The following is a 14,504-nucleotide window of genomic DNA, read 5'->3' as shown; positions in this document are numbered from 1 at the left end:
ATGCTTTCAGAGCTTTGTACCTTTATGACCGTATTATTCATTCTGCTAGGTGGTGGTAACTGTTCAAAACATCTGGTATTTGATTATTGGCTGTTATATTAATTACGTAATTGAACTTCTTCATTATGTAAGTGAGGTCCTAAGGTTGGAAATATCTATACTCACCAAGGTATTTTTTAGTAGTCATTTGATTAGAAATATTTCTGTTAACTCTAAGGAATTCTTCATTATAAATAACTTGGAGGGCTTTATTTTTTGGTGACTTGGGGTACTTCTGATTATATTGAATTCTAAGACACTGACATAAGGAAGCAGGTGTTTGAAAAAAAGTACCAACACAGAATCTAAACTAACTAGGCATTTATCTGATAGATTGAGGACTACTATACATGGGTATTTTTGTAGACAAGAATTGAGAAATTAATTAGCAAATTATTGGCAAAACTGCCAATTGGTGGTCATACACTAAGGTACTTTTTCCAGTGTGATTTGTGAATAACAGCAGCTAACACGTACAGGACAACTAACTACTGTGCTGTATGATGTAGATAATCCACTCTATTATATAGGCTTTAAAGATAAGCTTGTATGCTACCTCTATGTAGTTAGGTTACCTGCATACTGCTTAAAAGAGTAGACAAAACCAAAGGAACATATTTCCTTTGGTTAATTCCAAATGTGGTAGAATTCAAACCAAGCTGATCTGGGTTCAAAGTCCTAGTGCTATTTCCAAGATATGACCCTGGACAAAACTACTAAACCTCTTTGAACTTCATTTGAAAAAAAATTAAACAGGTTTGATAATCTCCCTACATAGGCCTGTGAGGATTAAATAAAATATCTTCTATAAAGGGCATAAAAGTGCCTGAATATTTTAGGGACTTGAAACTTTTTATAGAGGTCCTTGTTGAATGGGATCAGACAACTTTGATTTTGCCAGGACTGTGCAGAGATTTTTGGCCCATGAGACCTAGTCATTGGCCTCGCACACTTTTACATGGATTGCTCTCTGACTCCCTCCTCTCTTCTCTTCCCATCATTGTACCTCCTTTGCAGAATTTAAGGTTATTCTGGTGTTGGGGTGAGCATATATAACACCCTAAATCATGCTGCTCTTATAAGTACAGCGTGTTCTTGTTTTCTCATTTCATTGAAATTATTCTGCCTCTACGGTAAGCAGCTCCTCCTCGTTTTAAGACTCAAGAGGTAGGAACTGGGAAAGAACTTTGTCAGTGTTTCACTTGGCCCCTAAGCAAGTTAGGTACTTGGCCTCTACTACCCAGGCTAGAAAATGAACGGGGGATGAAATGGGGTTGGGTGGAAGTACTAATGAATGACATTATCTTCTCTAAGTTAAAATAGGCATTGCCGCCTTAGCCGGTTTGGCTCAGTGGATAGAGTGTCGGCCTGCAGACTGAAAGGTCCCAGGTTCGATTCCAGTCAAGGGCACATGCCTGGGTTGCGGGCTCAATCCTCAGTGGGGGGCGTGCAGAAGGCAGCCAATCAATGATTCTCTCTCATCATTGATATTTCTATCTCTCTCTTCCCCTCCCTTCCTCTCTGAAATCAATAAAAATGTATTTAAAAAAATAAAAAATAAAATAAAATAGGCATTGTCCTCATTTGAGACATAGAATTCACACCTTGTCTTTCCCTATTCTTCTTCTAAGGTAGTTATGTGGGTTGAGGGAGCTGGTAGAAAGCTAAACACCAGAAATTCTCTTAGAGAGATGGCAGAAGAGAGGCAGTAAATGAAGGGCTCTATTACTGAGCTTTATTTATGGGTAGAGAATAGATGAGAGTTGTAGCCTAGAGATACAATAAGAACAAATATATTTATCCTGTGGCATCCTAGTTTTACACTAGAAAAAGGGGAGGTCTGCTTACCAACGTGGGGTTGTAGGTAAGGACTGGGAAGTTGAATGAGTCCTTTTCCTAGAGAGTTTTAACATGGTAAGGTGAAGGATGAGCGATAGTTCCAAAGGACATGGAGATTGTGCCACCCAATTCCTTTCTTTCATAGCCCTCCAGCTTCTTGAATTTGTGTTTTACTGAATGCCAGAGATCAATCATCCTTTTTCTTTGAAGAAAAATGTTATACCTGCAGCTGCCTCACAACCATCAGTGGAGCTGAATTCAATTACACGCACATTTCACTCTTGATCTTTCTTCTGCTTATTGTGAAAGTCCCAGTTAACCAGGGAAAAGAGAAGTTGGCTAAAAATGTGAAGTATCTCAAATTGATTTTTAAAGCCTATTGAGAAACACAAGAAGTGTATATTTATGTTTTTAAAGAGTATTTTTAACTACCTTTGACATTAAAAAGACCAATAGTTCATGAAAGGAATGACCATTATAATAACTAAAAATTTGTCTAAGAGAGCTGTTAGAATTTTAATAGTGCAAAGATTTCACCAGGCTGTTCTTCATCTTCCTCCCACCTTCCTACCCCAAAATTAGATTCTCATAAAACTGTCAAATCAAAAAACACAAAATAGAAACACAAGTAAGAAATTCTTTCAAACTAGTCAATACCTCATGTCCTTACCATTTTCAGGATGCTGTGATATGTGGTTCAAATAGCAAACAAGGAACGTTTCTGTTGTTGTCCTTGTTTCTCTGTAGAGAAGGGTGATCATGGACTTGAGCAGACTGTAAATCCAAGTTGCTAGCGAAAAAGCTCATGATGGCATCTTGGGGCACCACCATGGGAATCTTAATGTGCTCTTTCTTAACACCTTGTTCCTGACTTCGTTCATTTGCTTCTGATTATTTTTAGTGTTGTCAATTATTTAGCTAACAGGCAGAAAACTAGGCTTTTATTGACATCCAAAGGGACTCTCCTGAGTGTAATAATGAAGGCAGTTTATTGAATGCCTGTGAGGTTGCTTTCTAATTGTATGCATTAATCTGCCCAGGCAAGCTGGCTGAAAATACCCCAGCAGATTGCACGTGCAGATGGAGCACACAGGATGGTTTTTATGAAAAGACCTCTGGAATGTACTTCTGCAGTACTCTCCTTTCCTTAAAAATCAAATGACTGTGAAAATTTCAATTGGCAGCTGAGAAGAGACCAGATTAATGGTGCATTAAGTCTGCTACTGTGGCTGGGACAGACTCAAATTTCACAATTTAGCGTTAGTTCTAGGATTCGTGAGCCTGAAAGTGAAGGGTAGAAATCGACATTTAACCTTGGTGTAGTTTTCACTATTATTTTTACTCTCTGTATATATTTACTACTTATAAAAAGTCAAATGTGGTACTTTTGAGGATGGCCTTTTCTATTATCAGTATTACTAGATTTGAGGTTTTGAAGCAACAGTTAATGAAACTTTTGTTGTGGATCTTTTTTATATCAAGGGAGGATATTGTGATTTAGGTTATTTAAAACATTAAGTAAAACCTTAGCATTAAAAGTTTTAAATGGAATTTATATTGAGGATTAGAGTCATCTTTTAATCATTTTTTGATGGATGTAGAAAAAGTTTAAATTTTGAGCCTATTTAACCAATAGTGGGGTCTCAGGTAGGATTTGTGGGGGGGTAGTCAGATGCATTTTGTGTGTGAGTGTTAGGAAAAACAATGTTTTCTTAGGGATTTGCTGAAAACATGAGAATTGTGCATCTTTTAAACATTTAAAATCTTAATTCACATCTAATAACCATTAAATGTAATAGGTTATACATTTGTGTAGTTTTTTTGCAAGTATAAAGTACTGCCCTGGGCAGGTGGCTCAATTAGTTGGAGCATTGTCCCATGCACCAAAAAGTTGTGGGTTGGATTCCTGGTCAAGGCACATACTAGGTTGCGGGTTTCATCCCCGGTCAGGGTGCATGTGAGATCCTTGGGTGAGGTGTTTTTTTTTTGTTTTTGTTTTTTTTTGTGCTTGGCTTAGTTAATTTAAATAAGCAAAGTAATAATAAGCTGCTGCTGTATCATTGGGGACCTGTGGAGTGTCAGGTGTACTATGCATAACATATATATTTTTCATTCGATTTTTAGATTAGCCCTACTAGGGCTATATCATCTTTATTTTACAGGTAGAGGATTGGGTAATTTAAATTGCTCAAAGTCACAGAGACAGTAAGCAATGTAGCCAAATCTTGGTCTAGAGATGTGAAGGGTTAGGGAAGATAGGTAATACCATCTGCCCAGGGTGGGGTGATAAGCACTGTAGCCACATGAGGGACCTGGGAGAAGACTTTAGGGTAGGTCAGTGCAGAGAGGAAAAACTTGGGCAAAGTTGACTTCTGTGTCTTCCTACCAAGATCTAAATTTTATCTAGCCAAAGGAAAACTGAGGAAGCATGTCTTTTCTGATTTTCCTTATGTGTGAATGACATCCTCTTCCAGGTCCAACACTGGGTTAGTACCACAACTAAACTTACTTGTAGGATACATGGGTTTTTGTGACCTCCCTGCCTATACTCTACTCCTAGGTACAGTTTCCAATATTTCTAGGGGAGAAGCTCAGTTCTTAAAAGCCAAGTTTGGAAAAATCTTGGAATCGAGCTCATTTCAAAATAGTTCCTATTTCTAAACCAAGTGCCCCCTTGTGCTGAGCCTGTGGATTGTAATGTGGGAAGTTTTTGCCATTGGAGCCATGCATTTCTTTTATTTCCATTTGAATAATAGTGTGATTAATTCCTAGGAGGCACATCTTCATCTATTTTAGTTTCTTAGAGCAGAGGAGCTAGACAGGTCTGCTGAATATGCATAACTAGGCCTCAAGTTTGCCTTCTAGTATGCTCACAAACTTCTAATGCCTTTCATGGGAGCTTCCAAAAGACACTTAAGGGCTAAATTGATCCCTTATCCATATGGTAGGCTTAAATCCAACCTCACATTTTATAATCCAAGTAAGGTGAATCAAAAGTCATGCTTTTCATAACTATCTTATGCTAATGAAGTGAACTAACTTATAGATACAAGAATTTTCTATTTTGCTCAGTATAAGACCGAACATTTTATGGGAAATCTTATCTGAGAGAGTCTCTGCCTCCTGAATGTTAAATCATGTTGATGGTAAGATCGTATCAAAATTTTCACCCACTCTCAGTCTTCCTGCTGATGTCTTAGTGCACCTGACCTCATTTTCATTCTGCTGCCACCACCTTCACATAGGTATTTATCACATGCCACTGCATTGTCGCTTCTGTGTCCTCGTCATCCTTTGGACTACGGGAACAGAGTCAGAACTGTCATTGCCAAGAATCTCCTCCTCTCTTCTCTTGATTGTCTTAAATGTTTTTTCAGATTTCATTTCCTAAAGCACAACTTTGGTCATGTCCCTACCCTACTCTAAAAGCCTCGATTATTTTCCATTTCCCATAAAATGAATTCTCAATGCCTTAGCCACACGTGGGCCACCTTAGTAAGAAGATGTATTAGAAATGACTGATAAGAAAGAGCTGGCCCTGGGTCAGGTGATGTGGAGGGAGGGTTTGAGGCAGCAGGGCTTTGCTCAGGAAGCAAGGGTAATTCTCTTTTGGTATCTTAATCAATCTTACCTAAAGGGAGGGGGAAGACGTGAGTGAGATTAATTCTGTAATTGATACAGAGGCAGTAGTCACTCATATTAGTCAGAATTTTGGGGTGTTTGTTCACTATTGTGGTTAAGAAAGGTTCATGGTTTGTTTGTTTTTTGCTCAGACATGTGATGGAATAGTCTTATTTTTCTCATGACCCATCACAGTCACAGAGTAACCTCTTTGGATGTTGCTATTGTATGAAATTACTTTCAACAGGAGAGCACGAGGGCCAAGCTCTGAGTGCCTGGCTGTCAGGGATTGTTTCTGTCTTTCTCAGTATGTAGTGAATAAATGGTAAAAGATAAAAGTTTATTTCAAAATCATTTCACTTAATTATCTCATCACTGGAACCTGGTATCAGTGCTACCCTCTTGGGAGGGCAGATCTGGGATTAGACTGCCTATCTGGGTTCAAACTTTAACCTCTCTGCTTACTAGTTGAAGAACATTATTTAACTTCCGTGAACCTTCATTTCCTCTTGTTTAGCATGGGGTGAGGCTAGAAATTGTTGCCAGTGCAAAAGAAGGTTAATCAGTATAATCCACGTTAGAAATCTAGCATAGTGCTTGGAGGACAAAGTGAAGCAAAGTATGAAGGGACCCAAACAGGCCAGCAGAGCAAGAAGTGAGAGAGAGCGATCAGCTGCCTCTGGCCCTTGCCCCCAAGGATAGAGCCTCAGAACTTGTGGACACAAGATCATTCACTAAGAAGGCCCCGGGGCACTAACAGTGCTCCTGATAAACACACTATCCCTGGGGAAATATGTTTCCCCCTCCCCCCAACACAAGCTATCTGCATCACCACGTTTATCAGTTGTATGTGAGTTCTAAGATCCTTACTGAAAAACAAACAAACAAAAATACCACAAAAGGAACTCTGGTCAAACAAATAATGCATCCAAGAAGGAGGAGGAGATAACATACCAGAACAATTCTGAACAAAAAAGACAGGGACAGTTCTGGCCAGTGTTGCTCAGAGGTTGGAGCATCTGCCTGCACACTGAAGTATGGAGGGTATGATTCCAGGTCCAGGGCACCTACCTGGGTGGCAGATTTCATCCCCAGCCCAGGTTGGGGTGCACACAGGAAGCAACCAATCGATGTGTCTCTCTTTTTCTCTCTCTCCCTCCTTGCCTCTTTTTCACTCTCTCCAAAAATTAGTAGAAAAAATATCCTTGAGTGAGGATTAACAACAACAAAAAAAATAGTGATTAAAAAAAGAAAGACAGCAACATTTATGGTCAAGCATATGATTGTTTTATATATATTTTTTTTAAAAAATTAAGAATCAAGATTAGGTCAAATTAAAATCATGAAAGATTTTAGTCCTAGAAGAGGCAGAAGGAAGAGAGTGGCATAGGAAGTAAATATTTGTTTCTTTGCATGAGTGAATGCTTGTAAATTGTAGATATTGATATAAAAACATATATAATTATATATTTTTATGTTTAATTATATATGTACAAACAGGATATATAAAATAAAGACTTTAGGAGAAAAAATACAACAAATGGCCGTAACCGGTTTGGCTCAGTGGATAGAGCCTCGGCCTGCGGACTGAAAGGTCCCAGGTTTGATTCCGGTCAAGGGCATGTACCTTGGTTGCGGGCACATCCCCAGTAGGGGGTGTGCAGGAGGCAGCTGATCGATATTTCTCTCTCATCGATGTTTCTAACTCTCTGTCCTTCTCCTTTCCTCTCTGTAAAAAATCAATAAAATATATTTAAAAAAAATACAACAAATGAAAATTTGATCATTACAACATAGGCAACAAGATGGGTGGACTTTTTATACACAATAGTCAACAATCACATAAAAGGCACATAGGCTAGATTTCCTTGTTAAAAGAAAAGCTCTTAATTGCATTAAAGAAAACTAGCTATATGCATAGAAAATAAAAATCTAGCTATAAGCTATGATAGGAGTTATCTATAAAACAAAATAGTTGAAAATAAAGGTATGGGCCCTATGTTCATAGCAGTGCTATTTACAATAGCTAAGATCTGGAAACAGGCCAAGTGCTCAATAGTAGATGAATGGATAAAAAAAGCTGTGGTACATTAACACCATAGAATACTATGTAGCAGTAAAAGACAGTCAGAGAAAGAGAAGTATCACATGATGTCACTCATATGTGGACAAAATACACTGATGAGCAAAATAGATCCAGAGACACTGAAGCATGGGACAGACTGTGGAACCTCAGAGGGAAGGCTGGTGTGGGTGGGTAGGAAGAGATCAACCGAAGAACTTGTGTGCATATATATGCATAACCCATGGACACAAATAATAGTGTGGGGAAGGTGGGATAGATGGGGTCAAAGGGAAAGAAGGGGACATATGTAATACTTTCAATAATAAAGATTAAAAATAATAAGTAACACACTAAAAAAATATGGAAAATATACCCATAAATGCTAACAAAAGGAGGCAGATGTAGCAATATTAATGAGACAAAATTGAATTCAAGATGAAAAGCAATAGGAGAAAGGATATTTTATGTAGATAAAATATATAATCCAAAAGATAATGTGAATTATAAATCTTTATCAATATAGATTTGAAATATATAAAACAAAACTGCTGAAGTCTATAAATAGATGGGTTTGCCAGATTTCCCTTTTATTTAACTAATTCTTCATAGAAATAAATAGATTTAATGAATTAAAAGGAACTGCTTAAGGAATATGTGATTTGAATAACAATAACTCCACAGTATTAGGTAGACACAGTTACAGTGTTGTAACCAGTATGTGAAAATGCATATTCCTTACAAATTCTGACTTAACTACCATACTACCATTGGCCATAACTAAGTCCTCAGACTCTCTTTAAATCCCAGAAAAAAGCCCAAATCCTAGAAAGTCACCAATCTTAAGAAAAATGTAATAAAATTAAATATTAAGCAATAAGAAATTTTAAACTCTATACACTTAAAATATTTTTTTGAATTACTTTCTGAAATGAGCTTTAGGGTAAAAAAATTGAAACCAAAAATTAAATTACAAATTACTTTGATATAAAATAATATAAAATTTAAAATATCCCATGCTAAAATGATAAACTGTGGCTATAAAGTGATTTACAAAAAGTAGGTTTTTAAAGTATTTAGTAAAAATGAAAATAAAAGAACAAAGCACTTTACTAAAATAGAATTATAACCATAAAATAAATAAAAATAAATAAGAGAAAGGAATAAATACAGAAAAATTTTAAAACATGATGAAATAGAAACATTTTTATGATCTATAAATTAAACTAAGCTTTTTGTTTCTTTGTTTGTTTTGAAAATTCTGATAGAAGAGACAAATTTTGATTTATCTGAGTAAGGGTTAGAGAAGAATTCCAAAGACACAAAAGGAAGCATAATCAAAATTCTGGAAGAAAAAAATACTATGCTCATTTCTAACTGTTTAATTAGGAAATGTGGGTGCAAAAATTATTTCCTGGAAAAATATATATGACTAGACTTGAAGTCTGATTAGAATAAAAACTATAAATGGAAGAGAAAATGTAGTTTGACCTTACCTAAAAAAGATGCTAGACCAGTTGGTTTTATCAGTGAGTTCTACCAAACCTTCAAAGAAAGTGATAGATTTTGTTTGAAATCATAAAGAAGGCAGCTTTCCAGTGCTTGCTGTTACTCATCCTGATTTTTAGATAGATAATTAGAGACAGTTTCTATTTCTAAGAAAGAAATAAAGAATTAAATATTGAAAAAGAAGAAAGAAGTGCCTCTGATTTTCTATCTAAAACCATCCCCAAGGGATCAACTAAAGAATTATTAAAACTAATACAAATAATTCAACTAACATGAATTAATCTCAAATTATATTCAGACATTTCTGTCTTTCCTATATGCCATAAAAAGTCCATTATGAAATGTAATTGAAAGAAAAATTTTATTTTCAATAACCATCCACACTATAAGACAGGTGCATATAAGTCTAATACATAGATGCATATAAAAGAAAATACCTAAAAGAAGATGAAAATAAATATATACCATCTATTTACTATAAAGGGTGGATCAAATCAAGGATGATATTTCCCTTCTTATTAATGTTTACATTAAACAGGACTTCTTGTGGAATTTGATAAACCAATTTTAAAGAGAAAATATTCAAAAATAGACAAACTTAAACATGAAAAATTGAAGTGACATGAGAGAGGCTTGTTGTACTAGGTATTATATATATACACAGTATAAAGATATGATAGTAACAAAGTGTTCTTGGCATTGTAATAAGTAGATTTATTAAATGAGAGTCTATAAACAGATCCCAAAATGGGAATTTAGTATTTAAGTTATTGATAAAAGGTCAAATCCATTTCAAAAGGACTGACAATTTGACAAGTTGTATTGAGTCAACACAATCAAATATAATGAAAAACGTGTAGAAATTTTTTGCTAAGCCTTATATATAACTCAGAAGCCATAAAGAAAAAGTACAGATTTGACTATAGAATAATTTAGAATAGACATCACAGTGAACAAGGGTACAAGTAAGTGATTGACTAGGAGAAAATATTTGCCTCAAAAGTAATAGACAAAGGCTTAATTTCACATAGAACTTTTACAAATTAATAAGAAAAAGACAACTCTAGAAAACTTGGCAAAGGGCTTGAAAAAGCAGTTAAGAGAGAATAAATATAAATCAATAAAAATATTCAGCCTCACCAATTACCAGAGAAACACAAATACAATTTTTATTTCTTTACACTGACAAAAACACAAATGAGTTGGTAATAGTTAGCAATAGGAAATATGGTTTCATTTATTCAACAATGAGCACCTGGCATGTGGTTAGCACTGCATTAGCTTAGTAGGTTCTAGGTGTGTGTTGTGAATAGAGAAAACATGGCTCCATGATCAAATGTGGAAATTCTGATAATAAACAAGCTAACAAAGAAATACATAGCATAACAGACTATAATAATTCCTATGAGGAAGCATAGTGGTAGAGATCAAGAATAATGGGACCGGGAAGGGAGAATCTCCTTAGCATGATAGGGAAGTCCTAACTCTGAGAAAATGGCATTTGCACTGAAGATAGAAGCATGAGAAGGGACCAACCATGCTGAGAATCAAGGAAGGGAGCACTGGGCAGAGGCACCAGAGGGAAGCTGGTGCCGGCAGCCAGGGGAAGAAAGGCCTACTCTTGCATGAATTTTGTGCATCGGCCCTCTAATATTTCATAATCTGAAAGAAAGTTGGCATATGTGAGTTGAAGTGGAAAAAGAAAAGAGAAAACATGAAGTTGACAAGTTAGAAAGGTGTCAGACATCATTCAGGCTGTGGCGCAGGGTTGAGCCTGGATTTTATTCAAGCCACAAGGATAAACCTTCAGAAGCTTTTTATTCTTTTAAAAGAAATGATTTCTCTGTTTTACTGTGTTGAGAATAGGTTTGAGGAGACAAAAATGAAAATGGAGGAGCCAGTACAGGCATAGCTTGTTTTATTGTGTTTTGCTTCATTGCATTTCACATATATTGTGTTTTCATCAACATTCAGGCAAGACCCTCCACCAACAAAAAGATTACAACTTGCTGAAGATGATGGTTAGCATTCTTTAGGAATAAAGCATTTTTTAATCCAGGTAGGCACTTGTTTTATTTTTTAATCCTCACCTGAGGATATGTTTTTATTGATTTTTAGAGAGAGAGAAAAGGAGAGAGAGGAAACATCGATGTGAGAGAGGAACATCATCAGTTGCCTTCTATACACACCCCTACCAGGGATCTAACCTACAACCTAGGTATGTGCCCTGACCAGAAATCAAACCCATAATCTTTGGTACACAGACAATGGCCCAACCAACTGAGCCACTGGTCCAGGGCTGCACATTTAAAAAAAATATTTTTATTGATTTCAGAGAGGAATGGAGAGGGAGAGAGATAGAAACATCAATGATGAGAAAGAATCATTGATGGGCTGCCTCCTACATGACACCACTGGGGATAGAGCCCAAAACCTGGGCATGTGCCCTGACTGGGAATTGAACCATGACCTCCTGATTCCTCGGTCGACATCCAACCACTGAGCTACACCGGCTCAGCTGGCTGAAAATTTTTTTATACATAATGCTATTGCACACTTAATAATCTGCAGTATAATGTAAACATAACTTTTATAAGCACTTGAGAGCCAAAAAAGTTTGCCTAACTCACTTTATTGTGGTGGTTTGGAACCAAACTCACAATATCTCTAAGGTATGCCTGTACAAACATCCCTGCGGTAGTCAGGTAAGAGTTGGCGGTAGTTCAGATTAGCAGTGATGGCGAACCTTTTGAGCTCAGCATGTCAGCATTTTGAAAAACCCTAACTTAACTCTGGTGCCGTGTCACATATAGAAATTTTTTGATATTTGCAACCATAGTAAAACAAAGATTTATATTTTTGATATTTATTTTATATATTTAAATGCCATTTAACAAAGAAAAATCAACCAAAAAAATGAGTTTGCGTGTCACCTCTGACACGCGTGTCATAGGTTCACCATCACTGGATTAGGGCAATGTCAATGCAGAGAAGAGTAATACAGCAGCCTCTCCTTATCTTCAGTTTTGCTTTCCTGCAATTTTGGAACCATGGTCCAAATTTTCAGAAATAAACAATTTGTAAGTTTTAAATTGCACACCATTCTGAGTAGTGGGATGAAATTTGGTATTATCCTGTTTCATTTGGCCTTAGATGTGAATCATCCCTTTGTCCAGCATATTCATGCTGATTATGTTACCTGCCCATTAATCACGTAATAGCTGTATAGATGATCAGAGAGAGACCACATTCATGTAACTTTTATTATACTATAGTATATGTTATAATAGTTCTATTTTATTATTAGTCATTGTTTTTTAATCTTTTACTGTGTCTAATTTATAAGTTAAACTTTATTGCAGGTATGTATGTTTAGGAAAAAACATAGTATGTGTGAAGTTGATAGTATCCATAGCTTCAGGCATCCATTGAGGATCTTGGAATATCCCCCATGGATAAGGGGGGGGGGGGGCGCTACTGTGTATGTTGCATGAAAATCAGTAAGACATTTTTGAGGATGAGGAAGAAGGAAGAATCACAGATAACTCTTAAATTTCTGACTTGATGTATTGGATGTATAATGGTGCCATGTGCTGAGATGAGGACTATTAGAAGATCAAGTTTTGGGAAGAAAAATATCAAAGGTTTGCCCTTGTCAGTTGGTTGGGCATCTTCCCGTACACCAAAAGGTTGCTGGTTGCTGGTTCCATTCCCAGTCAGGGTACATGCCCGGGTTATGAGTAGAAGGTGTGCAGGAGGCACCCAATCATGTTATGCTCTCACATTGATATTTCTCTCTTCTCTCTTCCTCTCTCTCTCAAAATCAATAAACTATTCTTTTAAAAAAGAAACATATCAAAAATTTGCTTTTTAACATGCTACATTTGAGATGCCTGGGAGATAGCAAATGGGAAGTTGTACATATGAATTTGGTGCTTGGGTGAGTAGGTAAGTAGGAGGTAGAAGTTTAGAAATTATGAGCATGTAAATATAAAGCCATGAAAATGAATAAAATCACTTAAGATGTGGTACATATATACAATGGAGTATTACTTAGCCATAAAAAGAATAAATCTTGCCATTTGGGACAATATAAGTATTATAGTAAATAAAATAAGTCAGACAGAAAAAGACAAATATCATAGTATTTTGCTTATATGTATCATCTAAAAACAAAATAAATGAATGAAACAGAAACAAACTTATAGATACAGAGAACAAACTGATGGTTGCCAGATAGGAGGGAGGTTGAGGGAATGGGTAAAATTGATGAAAGGGATTAATAAGTACAAATTGCCAGTTATAAAAATAGTAATGGGAATATAGTCAATATAGTACAACACAGGGAATATAGTCAATATATTGTAAATCCTACGTATTATGTCAGATGGGTGCTATACTTATTATGGTGATCATGTCATAAGGTGTATACTTGGCTAATCACTATACTGTATACCTGAAACTAATACGATATTGTATATTAGCTATAGTTGTTATGCCCAGATTTCAAGATTCCCAAGAAACCACATCAGGGAGCCAGCCAATCCGATGCAAAAGCATAAGAATCTGTATTTCAAGCTAGCTTGAGCTCTCCATCCACCAGACTCACTGACACATCGGCTAGCCAAGTGGCCAAGAGACGGAACCCTGCCTAGAGACGGGTTTTAAAGGGGGGGGTTGGAGTAAGGGGAGGAGAAAGGACTGTGCTCTGCCGATTGGCCAGGCGCAAGTCGATGTCTTGTTCCTGGGTGTGGCTAGCAGAGTCTTAGACTTCCGGGAAGAACCTTCTTGCCAAGTACGTGGCCAAGGTAAGATGGAGGACGTATCCCTTACCCTGGGGCAAGATGGAGGGCGTAGCCTTTACCCTGGGGCAAGGTGGAGGGCCTAGCCCTCGCCCTTTCAATAGTTAAAATTTTTTTTTTTAATATTTAAAAAAGAAAAAAGAAGTTGTGAATTTAAGAGACCCACCAAGTACAGAGGAGTTCTACAAATTAGAGTTTAGATAGATATGAAAGAACAACTGAGAGGTAGGGTAAATGAAGAGTGTGGTGTCTGGAAATCAAGACAGATGTGTTTCCAAAATTAGAGATGAGTCAATTCTCCATGGCCACTGAAAGGTCATAGGAGAAGAGGACCAGTGAATATAGCTGTAAGGATGTCATTTGTGATCCTGACAGGAATAACTTGGGTATGATGGTGGGGATGGAACCTTATTAGAACAGATTCAGAAGTAGAAGGAGATATGAAAATAGAGATGGCATTTATCAACTAACTATTGTTTTTTTTTTTTTTTTTTTTTTTTTTTTTTTTAAATATATTTTACTGATTTTTCACAGAGAGGAAGGGAGAGAGATAGACAGTTAGAAACATCGATGGGAGAGAAACATCGACCAGCTGCCTCCTGCACATCTCCCACGGGGGGATGTGCCCGCAA

The 14,504-nt window shown here is 36.6% G+C and overlaps 1 protein-coding gene across 2 annotated transcripts in view; it reads left to right on the top strand.

Annotated features, from left to right (window-relative positions):
* The window catches only part of EPSTI1 (epithelial stromal interaction 1), a 110,137-nt gene that overhangs the window by 42,808 nt on the left and 52,825 nt on the right, over positions 1-14,504 (top strand). The window lies entirely within an intron of this gene.

The sequence above is a fragment of the Myotis yumanensis genome, unplaced genomic scaffold (assembly GCF_028538775.1).
Source record: "Myotis yumanensis isolate MYYU_CA2020_CCGP unplaced genomic scaffold, mMyoYum1.0.hap1 SCAF_3, whole genome shotgun sequence".
NCBI lineage: Eukaryota > Metazoa > Chordata > Mammalia > Chiroptera > Vespertilionidae > Myotis > Myotis yumanensis.
This window is presented reverse-complemented; position numbering and strand designations above follow the sequence as displayed.